We start from the raw sequence: 13310 nt of genomic DNA on the forward strand, positions 1-13310 counted from the left end.
AAATGAAAGTAAATGGGGGAGCTGTGTTTTTTTCTGGATAGAAACGCGATAACGTTAACATTTATCATCATTACACAGCAAACTGACTTTAATTTAAAATGTTGGTTTGTAAACATGATGAAAGGACAAAGTAAATATATTCAAATATATTCAACAATTCCTCTCCCAATCAGTGTAGTGCCATTTTGAAACAATCTGAGCTGTACACAGACAGCATACGCTCTTCTATATCAGCTGCACCACAAGGATAAGTTTTTTATTCTGGTTTGAATTGTTGTTGTTATTTTTGTTTTCTTCATGTACAAAAAGTACTCTCGTTGCTTCATAACATTACGGTTGAGCCACTAATGGCAGGTCGACTATCCTGATGATGCTTTTCATACTTTCCTGGACATAAACACTTATTTATTTGGCCAATGTCTCAAGCCAACATCTAGTCATGTTAACAACATGCTAGTAACTTGCTAATCATACTAGAAGCATGCTATCAAGATGCTAGCAGCATTCTAATGGTACCAGAAACATGCTAGTCATGCTAGAAACATACTAGTGACATGCTAATCATGCTAGCAACATGCTAGCGTCATGCTGATCATGCTAGAAAAATGCTAGTCACATGCTATTCATGTTAGAAACATGCTAGCAAAATGTTAATCATGCTAGAAACATGCTAGCAACATTTTAACAGCATGGTAATCATGTTAAAAACATGTTAACAACATGATAATCATGCTAGCAACAATGCTAATCATACTAGAAGCATGTTAGCAGCATGCTAATCATGCTAACGACATGGTAATCAAGTTAGAAACATGTCAACAACATGCTAGTCACATGTTAATAATGCTAGCAACATGCTAGACGCATGCTAGTCATGCTAGAAGAACATTCTAAACATGCGAGCAGCATTGTAATCATGCTGGAAACGTGCTAGCGACATGCTAGCAACATACTAATTATGCTAGCAACATGCTAGCAGCATGGTAATAATGCTAAAAACATGCTAGCAACATGCTAATCATGCTAGAAACATGCTAGCAACATGCTATCAGCATGCTAATCAAGTTAGAAACATGTTAGTGACATGCTACCAACATGTTAATTATGCTAGAAACATGCTAGCAAAATGGTAACAGCATGCAAATCATGTTAGAAACATTATAGTGAAATGCTAACATGCTAGTCATGTTAAAAAAATGCTAATAACTTGCTAATCATACTAGAAACATGCTAACAAAATGCTAATCATGCTAACAACATGTTAACCATGCTAACAACATGTTATCGACATTCTAATCATGTTAAACATGCTAGCGACAGGATAGCTACATGCTAGTCATGCTAACAACATGCTAGTAACTTGTTAATCATGTTAGAAACATGCTATCAACTTGTTAATCATGCTAGTCACATGCTAATAATGCTAGAAACATGTTGGCAAAATTCTAATCATGTTAACAACATGCTAGTGACATGTTAATCATGCTAGAAACATGCTAGCAACATGCTAGAAACATGCTAGCAACATGCTAATCATGCTAGCAACATACTAACAAAACAAATATTCAATTCAATTCAATTCAAGTTTATTTGTATAGTGCTTTTTACAAAATAAATCGTTACAAAGCAACTTTACAGAAAATTATGTTTCTACAATATTTAGTAGTAGCTAGTAGTTTGTGCACATTTGACAGGATTTTAGAAAAAATAAAAATAATAATAATAATACAAGACGTAGTCAGCTAGACGATGAACTATCAATATTATTAATTAAGTTATTATATGATTCAGTCACACATTTAGCAATAATTGTTAGTTCTGTTTGTTGATTCAAGGTAGCATCATCTGGGGTCCTCTGAGGGTCAGCATCATCTCTTCTCAGGTGTTCTGGATCCAGACTGGAGCTTGTTTAAATCCTAGTTACCACGGGATGTAAATCCCGTGGCGAAACATAGAAACAAAATACAGACATCATTAGCATAGCTGCTGATCCAACAAAGTAAAATTAGTTTAACCCAAGTTAATGAATAAAAATGCACCTTTGAACAGATGCACCTACACTCACAATTAAAAAGTTACATTATTCGAATGCTTGGTGAAAGAGATGTGTTTTTAATCTAGATTTAAACAGAGAGAGGGTGTCTGAACCCCGAACATTATCAGGAAGGCTATTCCAGAGTTTTGGAGCCAAATGTGAGAAAGCTCTACCTCCTTTAGTGGACTTTGCTATCCTAGGAACGACCAAAAGTCCAGCGTTTTGTGACCTTAGGGTGCGTGATGGGTTGTAACGTGGTAGAAGGCTAGTTAGGTACGCTGGAGCTAAACCATTTAGGGCCTTATAGGTAAGTAATGATAATTTGTAACTGATAAGGAACTTAATAGGTAGCCAGTGCAGAGACTGTAAAATTGGGGTAATATGATCATATTTTCTTGACCTGGTAAGGACTCTAGCTGCTGCATTTTGGACTACCTGTAGCTTGTTTATTGACGAAGCAGGACAACCACCTAGAAGTGCATTACAATAGTCCAGTCTAGAGGTCATGAATGCATGAACTAGCTTTTCTGCATCAGAAACAGATAACATGTTTCGTAGCTTGGCAATGTTTCTAAGATGGAAGAATGCAGTTTTTGTAACATTGGAAATATGATTTTCAAAAGACAAATTGCTGTCTAATATAACACCCAGATTTCTGACTGTAGAGGAAGTAACAGTACATCCGTCTAGTTGCAGATTGTAATCTACAAGATTCTGTGTAGTGTTTTTTGGTCCAATAATTAGTATCTCTGTCTTATCCGAATTTAATTGGAGAAAATTGTGTGTCATCCAATCTTTTACATTTTTAACACACTCTGTTAGCTTAGATAGTTTCATCTGGTCTCGTTGAGATATATAGCTGAGTATCATCAGCATAACAGTGGAAGCTAATTCCGTATTTTCTAATAATATTACCAAGGGGCAACATATATATTGAAAATAGAAGGGGACCTAGGACGGATCCTTGTGGCACTCCATATTTTACTGATGATAAATGAGATGACTCCCCATTTAAGTAAACAAAATGGTAGCGATCGGACAGGTAGGATCTAAACCATCTTAGAGCCTGCCCTTGAATACCTGTATAGTTTTGTAATCGATCTATGAGTATGTCATGATCTATGGTGTCGAACGCAGCACTAAGATCAAGTAAGACTAGAAATGAGATGCAGCCTTGGTCTGACGCAAGGAGCAGGTCATTTGTAATTTTAACAAGTGCAGTTTCTGTGCTATGGTGGGGCCTAAAACCTGACTGAAATTCTTCATTCAGATCATTTTTATGCAGGAAGGTGCTCAATTGAGCAGACACAACTTTCTCTAAAATTTTAGACATAAATGGAAGATTTGACATAGGCCTATAATTTGCCAGTACACTAGGATCTAGTTTTGGTTTCTTAATAAGAGGCTTGATAACCGCCAGCTTGAATGGTTTTGGGACGTATCCTAAAGTTAACGACGAGTTTATGATATTGAGAAGCGGTTCTTCGGCTACAGGTAACAGCTCTTTCAGTAATTTAATGGGTACAGGATCTAATAAACATGTTGTTGGTTTAGATACAGTGATAAGTTTATTTAGCTCTTCCTGTCCTATGGTTGTAAAGCACTGCAGTTTATCTTTGGGTGCGATGGATGAAACTGAAGTGTTAGACGCTGTAGAATCTACATTCGCTATTGTATTTCTAATGTTATCTATTTTATCAGTGAAGAAATTCATAAAGTCATTACTATTTAACGTAGGTGGAATATTTGAATCAGGTGGCGTCTGGTAATTTGTTAACTTAGCCACTGTGCTAAATAAAAACCTTGGATTGTTTTGGTTATTTTCAATGAGTTTGTGTATATGCTCTGCCCTAGCAGTTTTTAGAGCCTGTCTATAGCTGGACATACTGTTTTTCCATGCAGTTCTAAAAACTTCTAAGTTAGTTTTTCTCCATTTGCGTTCAAGACTACGAGTTAATTTCTTGAGAGAGTGAGTATTACTGTTATACCATGGTACAGTACGTTTTTCTCTAACTTTTTTCAATTTGATTGGGGCAACAGCTTCTAATGTATTAGAGAAAATAGTGCCCATGTTGTCAGTAATTTCTTCTAATTCGTGTGTATTTTTGGGTACAATTAGCAGTTGAGATAGATCAGGCAGGTTATTTGCGAATCTTTCTTTGGTGGCTGGAACAATAGTTCTGCCCAGACGGTAACGCTGCGACATATAGTTAATATCAGTTATACGCAGCATGCACGATACAAGGAAATGGTCTGTAATTTCATCACTTTGAGGTACAATATCTATAGCAGTAAGATCGATTCCATGCGATATAATTAAATCTAGTGTATGATTAAAACGATGAGTGGGCCCGGTGACATTTTGCTTGACTCCAAAGGAGTTTATTAGGTCAGTAAACGCAAGTCCTAATGTATCATTTGCATTATCAACGTGAATATTAAAATCTCCCATGATTAGCGCCTTATCAACTGTAACTAGAAGGTCTGAGAGGAAATCTGCAAATTCTTTTAGGAATTCTGTATACGGCCCTGGTGGTCTATACACAGTAGCCAGAGCAAGAGATACATTAGATTTCTTTTGCATGTCTGACAGAGTAACATTTAGCAGAAGTATTTCAAAAGAGTTAAACCTGTATCCTGTTTTCTGGGTAACATTGAGAATATCACTATATATTGTTGCAACACCCCCGCCACGACCAGTCTGACGGGGCTCATGCTTATAACAGTAGTTTGGTGGAGTAGACTCATTTAGACCAAAATAATCATTTGGTTTTAGCCAGGTTTCAGTCAAGCAGAGTAAATCAAAACTATTATCTGTGATCATTTCATTTACAATAACTGCTTTTGGTGCGAGTGATCTAATATTTATGAGCCCAAACTTTAAAAATTGTTTTTGTTCATTTAATTTACATTTTTCTGGTTTAATTACGATAAGATTTTTTCTAGATCCTACATTATATTTATATTTTGACCTCACTATTCGGGGAACAGACACAGTCTTAATAGGTTTTACAGCGCAAGTACCTTTAGCATTTAAGCGGTTAGAACAAAACTCATCATAATGGTTATTTGAGAATTGTCTTACTAGTCACATGGAGCGAAGTGTCCTGGAGATGTTGTCAGAGAGAAGCTCCGCTCCAATTTTGCTGGGGTGTAATCCATCAGCGCGAAACAGTCTAGGACGCTCCCAGAAAAGATTCCAGTTATTAACAAATAGCAGGTTCTGTTCTTTACACCATGACAACAACCATTCATTAAAAGCAAAAAGTCTACTGAACCTTTCGTGTCCTCGTCGATACGTGGGCAGTGGTCCTGACACGAAACAAGAAACTTGAACTAGAAATCACAAGGGAACGTGAAGAAACTAAATGATGGAAAATAAGGACTCCGTGACACAGAGAGAAAACAGACCGGTTTAACAGACAATTAACTGTGATGAAATCCGTGGTGTTTTGACTGGATTTAGGAAGATCAACGGTGACTTGACTTTCGCTCATGAAGATCGTTGGTGACTTGACTTTGTTCATGAAGATCATTGGTGACTTGCCTTTGCTAATGAAGATCAACAGTGACTTGCCCTTGCTCATGAAGATAGTCGGTGACTTGACTTGACTCCTGAGGTCTAACTGTGGTAGTGCTTAACTCATGAGTGTTAATGGTGACTTGACCTGACTCCAGAGTGTAAACGGTGACCTGACCCGACTCTGGAGGGTCAACAGGAGCCTGACCCGAATCTGGAGCGTCAACGGGAACCTGACTTGACTCTGGAGGGTCAATGGGAACCTGACCCGACTATGGAAGGTCAACAGGAAGCTGACCCGACTCAAGAGCATCAACGGGAACCTGACCCGACTCTGGAGCGTCAACGGGAACCTGACTCAGCTCTGGAGGATCACCTGTGGCTGTTATCTTGTGCAGAGGTGCTGGGCCGGTGGCCATTTTGCACTGTGGCGCTGGGCCAGCGGCCACCTTGCCCTGTGGCACTGGGCTGGCGGCTATTTTGCGCAGTGGCACTGGGCTGGCGGCTATATTGTGCAGAGGTGCTGGGCTGGTGGCCTACTTGTGCAGTGGTGCTGGTCTGGCGGTCCTCCTGTCTGTAGACCCCGGTCTAGAGTAGGCCATTCCACCTGGAGAGACAGGTGTGACTGGGTTATCCCACTGAGATCGATGTTGTAGGTACAGTATGAACCCCCAAAAATCAAAAACCTCCAGCTCATTCATTTCACTCTCCTGCACAGGGTTGTCTAGACAGACGTTGATAAAGTCTTTCAAGGCCGCATCATTATACCCCAACCCTACCGCCAGGGTGAAACTAGAAGCGTGCTTATCATAGGAAGTAATAAGAAATTACTCTTTACATTAAGCCTAGTGAGAAAAAGGTGTTGGGGGATTCACCTTTTTTCTCTTTTTCATCAAACCGCAGTTTTTGCAAGTTCACGCAATTTCATCGCATAAAATTGCAAAAATATCCCGCATATTCCATCGCATTTTTTAATAAAACGTGCAGCAAAATCAAGGATTTTTACACGCAACAATCACAAAAAAAATCTGTTTTTCCTGGAGGGACTAGTTTTTAGATTTTCAGCTTTCAACATTCTGCAGCCTCATCTTTTAACTAAGAGGTTAATGGATTTTAAAGTTCACCCTCTTATTATTAAATGGTATCACTCTTTTTTAACCAACCATAGGCAGCAGGTTATTGTCAATGGAACACTCTTTGAAGTTAGAACTCTGAGTACTGGAGCCCCTCAGGGTTGTGTTAGTTCACCGGTGTTGTTTACTCTGTATAGGGATGAGTGCCAAAGGTGCTACCCCAATAATTATATTAATAAATTGTCAGATTATACTGCAATTTTAGGATTATTAAAAAAGGATTGGAGACCTGTCTGAATAATGTAGGTAAGACCAGGGAAATGGTGTTTGTTGAGTGGGTGATCACAGGCCACTGAGCATCCACAAACAAAATATAGCACAGGTCTCATCATTGAAATATCTTGTTGTCTTTTTTGATGATTTACTAACATGGCATATACATGTGGATAATCTCTGTAGTAAGATAAAACAAAGATAAATTTTTTTTACATCGTCTGAGAGTTCATGGGTTTGATAAAAACATTAAGGTAATTTTTTACATTTAAACATTTTTAAACACTCGTTAAGATATATCAGGCCTCAGCCAATCACAGCTCATCATAAGGGTTCGACACTGAAAAGGTCACAGAAACACCAGCTGACCAGGGTTTACCAGCAGGGTCAGGCGATTAGGCTGCCTATAGCAGAGAAATCATTCCTTTCACCAGTGCACGCAAACACACGCACTCACACCACACTCCAAGGATGGACACGGCACACTGTGAACACACCACCACCACTTAGAAGGGAATAGAGCCGGCCTCCCTGCCTTTGGCACCCAGATCCTGCGGCACAAGAACAGAGCAATCTTAATACGAGTCACTAAAAATGCACACAGAACAATTAAGGTGCTGGACTGCCTTATATTAATTTAAATTAAACAAAATCCAAAATAAGAATTAACAAAACTGGAAGAGAATTGTACAAGGCCTAGTTGCCTCAAAATTACAAATCATAAATCAAACAACTAATTTAAACAAAAATAAAGAAATGCAAAAGCAAGACAATGGATTTTAGTTTACAGAAAAATAAACCAAACTCAAATTACAATGATTAACTAAGCAGCAAAAACAAAATACAAACTAGGAAAAATACAAAAATAGAAAAAACTAAATCAACACAAAACAAAACAGCAGTGTTATCCGTGGGCAGGACGTGAAACGCGCCCAACTAGCAGTCGCAGCGCGAGATCTGCAGGAGAAATGAATCCATTGACTTTAATGAAAGTGAAAGTGAAAGTGAAGTGACATTCAGCCAAGTATGGTGACCCATACTTATACATACGAATTTGTGCTCTGCATTTAACCCATCCAAAATGCACACACACCGAGCAGTGAACACACACACACACACTGTGAGCACACACCCGGAGCATTTATCCTGCGGCGCCCGGGGAGCAGTTGGGGGTTCGATGCCTTGCTCAAGGGCACCTAAGTCTTGGTATTGAAGGTGGAGAGAGAACTTTACATGATTGGGAGTCCAACCCTCTAACCATTAGGCCACGACTTCCCCCCAAAAAAATCAGACACACACAGATCAGAAACACACACAATCCCAAGAGAGGGAGTGGCGATCAAGCAATCAGCTTACGCTCAACTTTTCCGGGCGAGCACCTGGAATAAAATGGGTCACCATTTAATATTACCGTTATAAAGCCTCACCCAAACACGCAACCCAGGACAATTAGTTACGAAATTTAAAAAAACAATCTCAAAGTCACCAATCGTTCCTACCTCTCTAATGTCCACACCTGATTCCGGAAGAAGCCACAGTCAGGTGTTTGCGGTGCGTCAGTGACGTCAACAAATGACGTTGACCTAAAGCGCAGGTCTATCGCACTTTATATCCCCATGGTGACAGCCAATTGGCTTACGATCCACATAATTATAAGGGAAGGTAAAGGGCTTTCCCACCACACTGGCTTGCTCTGAAGTGCCTGACAAATAAGCAACATAGACTACAGAATGTAAATGATGAAGAAAGTAAACTTAATCGTCTAAAAATAAGTTTCTCCATGCCGGCAATAATAATAATAATAATAATAATAATAATAATAATAATACAAACAGCAGAATATAATTAAAAACATTTTTTACCAGTTGCATTGTACAGAGAACAAAAATCCATCCCAGAAAAGAAAAGTCAATATAAAAAATTACCTTGATGGCAGATTCAGCACCCAGTCCTAAGTCAACATTCTTGCAGGATACCCTATTCACTTCATCAGCAACGTCAATTTTGGTCAGCCTCAGGGAAGTGGCATCTTGCAGGAACTCTTGCTTTACAAACCGCCGCAGGAGACTCTTAAAAGGATACAAGTAATCAGTGACAGAACCATCCTACTAGCTTACCATTAAATAGATCATTCTTCTTACTGCCTCTTTCTAATCATGAAAAATGTTGGTTTAAAATATGTTATGAATTTATTTATTAATTTTATATTGTATTATTGTGAACAAGAGGAACAAATAAAATGAAAGGAAGTAATTGGTGTGTGTGTATGTGTTTGTTGGCATCCAGGTTTTATCTCAAGTGAGTTCTATGTAACAATCTATGTAAAACTGCACACATTGCATTGATTTTACAGAGTTGTGGACCACCACACATCAACGGGTAGATAGTTGAATTGGGCCCTATTGTAATGATTACCTTCAGCAGCTCACTCAAATCTTTGGCAAAGAAGGGCAGAACTGGCTCATCAGTTTGATAGTTGGTCAGGAAGAGGCTAAAGGTCCTGGATATTGCCAGGAAGAACTGGAGCTTGGCAATCATGAGGGGATCCGCTTGTGCTGCCTCAATGGTGTCGTAAGAGGCAGTACTGGGGTTTGGAAGCTTCTTCTGTTTAACAGCATCTACACTCTAAAAACTGCTGGGTTGAAAACAACCCAATTTGGGTTATTTTGACAACCCAGCGCTGGGTCAAAAAGGGACGAACCCAGCGCTGGGTTGTTTTAACCCAACCAGTTGGGTTATCATATTTAACCCAGCCTGCTGGGTTGCCTTTTTTATGGTTTAAAATGACTATATTGCAGGGTTTAAAAAAACAGAGCGGGTGTTTTTTTATCACTGTATTTCAGAAGGAAAACTACTGTATTTAGAAAATGTTCGATATCATTTCGTATGTGCTTGATAAGGCAGCGTTTGTGAGCTCAGTACCGCTCTGCAGCCGTTACCGGAGAAACCTACCTCTCCCGCTCTTAGCGCCTCCTGCTGGAAGAAAATAAACTCGCAGAGTGCAGCCATGTGGGGAAACAATGCATTTCTACGTTAAAATGAACCCAAATTGAGCTAGGCATTAAACCTACAAATGTTGTTCATTTTAAATATCACTTTTACACACAAATAATAATTACCAAAAGGAAAATATTTATTAAAATCAAGAGAAAAGTCAAAAAGTAACATGTTAAAAGAAATGCAGAAAAGGATGGCATTAACAGATACAGAGTTCATAAACAAAGCATTGAACATTTGATGAATATAACTTAAGATCAAATTGGACTTTGTTCAATTGTATATATTGTATAAAAATATACGAAAACACATACAATAAATTTACAATTAGTTAGGTTTTTTTCCAACTATTCTGGCATGACAGTACACAAATAAATCACAACATTAACTTTGATATTATAACATTTAACAGACGCATGTGTGTGTAAGAATGTGAGCAGGTGTATGAATGACAGAGTGTAAACTCTTCTACTAAACAACACAGAAAAAGCATTTGACTTTTTTTTTTTTTTAACAAATTATACACTTAGAGTTTGTTTCATAGTCCATGAATACAGATCATGCATCATGGTCAATTTTCATGATCTCTTTAGCATAACTGATGTAATCATGAAGAAAAACCCCATCAGCACATCATGTGACACCTACATCATCCAGGGCAGCGTCCTGCTTTAAAACCACCGCTGTTTAGGGGAAAGAAGATTCTCCTCTCTGACCAGCATTCATCCCAGTCACCGCCTGTTCTTCATCAGTGGCCTAAGAGAAACACATTTGAAAAAATTAAACATTTAATTAAACTATCGATTTTCAGGTAGAGGTGTATTCACATCCGTAAGGATAGGTAAATAATCTGTGTTAAAGTTTCAACACTTTGTGTGGTTGTTTAATGTCTGTCTATCACAGCTCTCATGAAGTCTATAATGGCAGCACTAGTGTGAGGACATGTGATATTGTTTGAATAAATATTGCTTTCAGAAAGCTTCTTTACTGAAACATTAAAACAGACATGACATTCACATACCTCACAATATTCACGTACATGGAGGGCTGCTCTTCAAACCGTTAGTTCACCAAATAATTAAAATGTTTATAATTTACTCTCCTCATGTTTTTCCAGACTCATACAAAATCTGCTAATTTTTTGGAAAACGTATGAATATATTTAATATTCTCTTTTTGTGTCCTCCATTGCTGGTCTGGGAGACCAGTATTTTATTTTGAACATACATGTTTGCTATCATATAATTTAAGATGTATTCATATATAAATATCAGAATTTACTTCTACAATAACTCTATATTTATGAAGCTTGAAAATACTGATTATCTAAACTATAAATGGATTAACAAATATTATGAGAAAACTAAAAATATATTAATTTATGTTGTAAAGACAGACAAAAGTCTTATAGGTTTGGAATGACTTGAGGGCAAGTAAATGATTTTTTGTGTGAACTTTACCTCTAAGAGCGAAGACCAAGAATGATGACTCTCCAAATCAGACAAGACAACTCCAAAGTTGGTTTGATTTCTGCAATAAAAAACACAGACATCAATGGTCTTAATGAAATGAGCACGTAATCACACTGTTGTTGCATCAAAATGTGAAGTAAACTGGCAGGAGACAACAGAAAAATTTATTTTCCAGAGATGGGACCAAGTCACACATGTGCAAGTCTCAAGTAAGTCTCAAGTCTTAACCTTCAAGTCTCAAGTAAGTCCCAAGTATTTTTTTCTTGGGCAAGTCAAGTCAAGTCACAAGCTATGTCAAGTCAAGTCCAAGTCAAGTCACCTTAATATTGTTATTTTACCTGCAGAATCTGATCTTAATAAAGTTAAAAGACAAGATATAAGTAACTGTCAGTAAATTAAAATAATTTGGATTTGCATTGTAAATACTCATGTTCAGTAAAATACATCATGGAATCAAACAAAATTGTAACTTCCTAAAATTATTTATTTTTCACTTCTGCCAACAGTGTTTGAAATGTTTTACATTTTCAACATTGAGTCCATAAAACAAATAACAGCTAAACATCCAACAGACTCCTCTCTGAACACCTATCTCTCTCTCTCTCTCTCTCTCTCTCTGACACACACACACACACACACACTCTCTCAGTATAGAATATAAATATGACGTATTTTCAGTTGTTTCATACTTTTTTGTTATGTACAGTACAGACCAAAAGTTTGGACACACCTTCTCATTCAAAGAGTTTTCTTTATTTTCATGACTATCAAAATTGTAGATTCACACTGAAGGCATCAAGGGCTATTTGAGCAAGAAGGAGAGTGATGGGGTATATATATATATGCAATGTGCACTTCTCATGATTGGGTAATCGCGGCAGCTACATTTGTTTTTCTGATTAATTGTTTTGAGCCCCTTTCACACTGCACGTCGGACCCGCAATATTCCCGTAACATTGCCTGGTCGCCTTCTGTGTGAAAGCAACCACGTCCCGGAATTGATTACCGAATCGAACCCGGGTCGGGGACATAGTAACATTGCGGTAATCGATCCGGAACGAGCGCTGTGTGAACAAAAGCCAGATCTAATTTTGTATCGAAGTGATGACGCGCGTTATCGCGCGACTCTTTTACCGGCTGTTTTGAATGAAGATCAACATTCGCGACGAAAACATATGTGCAAACTGTAATAAAGCAGAGATCAGTTAGTTCCTCACTTTCCGCGCTGACTCAGAGATCGTTTGCTTGCTTCAGTTAAAGTATAACGTGCCAAGCGTTGTCGACTCGTACATTACACGTCACGCGCTGATGTCACGTGTCGTTACGGGATCTTCACGAGTTGTGTGTGAAAGCACGCACATATACCGGGTCATCACTGGCAGTGTGAAAGTGCCAAATCTAGCGACCAGGGAACAATTACAGGAACACTTTACCCCTGTGTTTGCCGGAATGGCAGTGTGAAAGGGGCTTTGCTCTATGAGAAAGACAAGGTAACAAAATATTCGGGGCTTATGCCCCCTTAGCCCAGCCCTAGCGCCGCCCCGGAATGCGTTTTTTTGACGGCCTGCTAGCGGATCATTGGAGGCCGTACACATCACGTCTTTTGCGCGCGCAAGTTCGCTATTTCCAATGTAGGCGCGCGGTATGCGCGCTCATAATGGAAGGCACCGCATCGAGTTAAAAACATCTAAACTTTTCAGAATGCCGCAAGCGCACCGCGGGTCATGTGACAATAACTAACCAATCAGCTTCATCCTTTCCCGTATCAACGTTGAAAGCTCAGCTAAGATGAAGGAACAGCTGTTCATAGCTGTATATGGATTGCCATTTTGAAATTAATTTAGTAGCAGAGCTACTGCGAGCGATTTTTAGTGCTGCAAATCCATTTATCCTTTGCTGAAATTTCCGCGTCTCCATTGAGAGAGAGCGTGTCATGGATG

This window comes from Carassius auratus, chromosome 28, assembly GCF_003368295.1.
Source record: "Carassius auratus strain Wakin chromosome 28, ASM336829v1, whole genome shotgun sequence".
In the NCBI taxonomy this organism is placed as follows: Eukaryota; Metazoa; Chordata; class Actinopteri; order Cypriniformes; family Cyprinidae; genus Carassius; species Carassius auratus.